The sequence below is a fragment of the Coenobita brevimanus genome, chromosome 56 (genome assembly GCF_032717465.1).
Source record: "Coenobita brevimanus isolate Jiangsu-jjx chromosome 56, ASM3271746v2, whole genome shotgun sequence".
NCBI classification, from domain to species: Eukaryota; Metazoa; Arthropoda; class Malacostraca; order Decapoda; family Coenobitidae; genus Coenobita; species Coenobita brevimanus.
The window spans coordinates 27,420,642-27,424,049 of NC_137009.1; positions in this window are offsets into that span (position 1 = coordinate 27,420,642).

Consider the following 3,408-nt stretch of genomic DNA (forward strand, 5'->3'; position numbering starts at 1 on the left):
TTGAGAAGAAAGATATTTATAAGTATACATGGGTGAGATAGGAGGGTGGAAGGGTTGTTGATAGAGCATTGATGGACTATGTGGTTGTGTCCAGGAATGTAAGAAAAAAATTGTTGGATGTGAGAGTTTTGAGAGGGGAGGGTGAAGGCATGTCTGACCACTACCTGGTGGAGGGAAAGTTGAGAGTAGGTAAGAGATGGGTGAGAGCTAGGAGAGTTAGGTGTGGCAGGGAGGTTTTGAATGTGTGTTGGATAAGAGACAGAAAATGACAGAGTATCAGGAGAAATTGAAAGATGACTGGAATGCAGTGAAAGATAAGGAAAATGGCAGGGCAGAAGAGGAATGGCAGTTGTTTAACCCCTAGCCGCCGGGTGTTCCCAGCGGTCGCCCACTCCTCTTTGCGGAGGATTTCCGAGATTTTGGCAAAAATACCCATACTTCAAACCCTAATATCTACCGAACTATAAAAAATCTAGAGAAGCAAATAAAAGCTCATAAGACTCATCAGCTCTTCCTCTTTCCAGTGAAGGTATCCTGAGGTCTCTAGGTGCCCCGTCGATGAATAAGGATGAGTTGAAAAAGAGTGGTTTTTCACGTTTGGCTGGGCGGATCCGACAGCACGCCACTTGCTGTGACCTTGGCTTCTGTGGCTAGTGGTGGCAGCACCAACCGGAGTGGTGATTGTAACACTGTCTGTGCGGCCTTGGGTGGAAAGTGGTAAATTCCACTCGTTTTCCGACTTCTCTTTACTCACTGTCGTAAGGATGAGTCATCACCCTGTCCATGTGGCTCCTCAAAGGGTTTTCAGCCTGTTTCATAGTGCCACTATGCCCCGTAGGTGTGTGGAAAAGGAAATATCTCTTCGTTTTTCTATACTCATTTCTTCCGTCAGTTATAATAAATTCCTTTTACTACAACACTTATAATTGCACTTGACCTCACGATTACGGGTAATTGCACTTTGACAAGTAAATGCTGTAGCCGTTTCATGCATTATCACTGAGCATGATGTAATTATTTGTACTATAATTCAGACTCATTAGTACCAATCAGGGGGATCGTGAAAATCTTATGTTATACACAACTTACATTATTTGTACTTCACATCACAAATACATTGATGTTCCTATTCAGCACGATTTCCCTGAGTATCGAGTGAAATAATTTAGTTATAGCAAACCTAGTAATTTTCTTTCTGGCCCACTCACAACTGGCTTTCTTTCAGGTAACAAGTAGGATACACTGATGCTCATATTCAGCACAAATTCCCTGAGTATCGAGTGAAATAATTGTGTTACAGCCAACCAGGCAATTTACTTTCTGGCCCGCTCACAAGTGGTTTTCTTTCAGATAACAGGTAAGACAACTCAAGGTATTTCCAAAAAAAATATTCGCCAATATCCAATAAACAGTAACACTTAAGGTATTTCCAAAAAAAAAAAAAATCACTAATATCCAATAAACAGTAACACTTAAGGTATTTCCAAAAATAAATTTTCACCAATATCAAATAAACAGTAACACTTTTTGCACTGCACTTGCATAACTTATTAAAAAACACTTATATCATAGTACTTACTACAAATCACTTATAATATCCAACATTTCACTTAAATTATAAAAATTCACAAAGTTGTGCATTCTTGTACACTATTTATACTTTCCCACACACCTGCTCAGCATTCATGCTCGGAGTGATACTTTGCACATTGGTAAACGGTAGTCTCTTTTCGTGCTGTGGGATAGAGTTTGGTCGTGTGATAGAAGTGGCACCTCCTGTAGGCTCGACGACCTGCTTTGGGACGGCCAATCTCCACCAGCCTGTGCTGCCGGAAATACTCAGCACAGCTGAGCCTGTCCCCGTAGCCGCTGTCCCCCACCTAGCACCTGGCACCTGAGCAGTTGAATATTCCTCAAGGAGTTCGTGTGCCAGGCCTCTCTCAAACTCTCGTAGAAAGAGAGGTTTCCCAACGAGCTCCTTGAACATTATGTGACTGTTCAGCATGGCGATATCAAGGAAGTGTAAAAACTTTTTTCTCGTACCACCTGCAGGACTTACGTGGGTAAACAACATCACCAATTTGCATTTCCGATTTATCAACCAGCCACACGTTGATATTATAAACACCGACAGCATCTAGCTTTATCAAGGGTTCCCTGGTCCTGTAGTCTGTTTTTCCAATTTCCTCCAACACAGCCTTATATACTGTAGACAACATGTTAACTCGTCTCTTGTCATGCCAGAGAAGGGCTAACATGTTGCCACACTTCTTGGTCAGAAGGGCTCCTTTCTCAGTATTTGCCGGAAATACTAGGATATCCTTTCTGTTGGCCCTAAGAGTTCCACAGGACCCAGTACCATGGTCAAGCAAATACTTGGTCAATGCCGGGGCAGTGTAACAATGATCGGTATACAAAATGTGGTGACTGTTGTAATGCCTTTCCATGAGCACTTTCACTACTGATGCAGAGAACCCATGAGGATCGCCACTAGGTATATCAACATCTGTTGCCGAATAAACTATCACATCTAGCACATATCGAGTTCTGCAGTCGCAAAACACAAAGAATTTGAGGCCAAATCGTTGATGCTTTGATGGTACGTACTGAATATATGCCAGCCTGCTCCTGAGTAACACCAGTGACTCGTCAGTAATCATTTTCTGGAACGGGCGAAAAATCCTAGTAAATGATTCCTTGAGCATTGTTAAGATTGGTCTTATTTTCCATAACCTGTTGTTCGGTGCAGGCCCATAATTTATGCTGAAGTGAAGGAACCTTAACATGGCCAGGTACATGTCACGGGCCATATACTTACCGAAGACAGATGTGTCCACGAGCTCATCAACCGACCAATAGTCATGGAGTACGTTGTCTTATGTACACCATCAACATGGTAAGGGCTAGCCACACAAACATCTCCCTCACCTTCACAGGTCTCCAGTTATGAATGTGTGTGCTCTGGCTGGCAGCCACATCCAGCCACTGTACACACATGGCCTGGTGGAATTGATCTCCTACACAGGTATTGCATGATATAATAGGACTCGCCTAAGTTTGCGGCTGTGGTGTGGCCCGCACCTGTGTACAATGGTGCCACGTTTCCCCAACTTGCGATGTGAAACGGAAGCTATTTATGTATAAGGCAACACAAATACAATAAATTCAGATGAATAAAACTTACACTTGTGTATTTTGATGGATGAATCAACAGTAATCTTATTATGCATAAAATATTTATACAGTAACACAGAAACATGGCATACATATTGTACAGTGTTGCTAAAAGAAATTGTAGTTACTTTTAATGTTTTTTAGCTTAGTTTTAGGGTGGGTAATAATATTACAGTTATGGATATAAGATAATGAGCCTGAAAAAAGAAGAAATATGCCAATATCCAAAGTAAA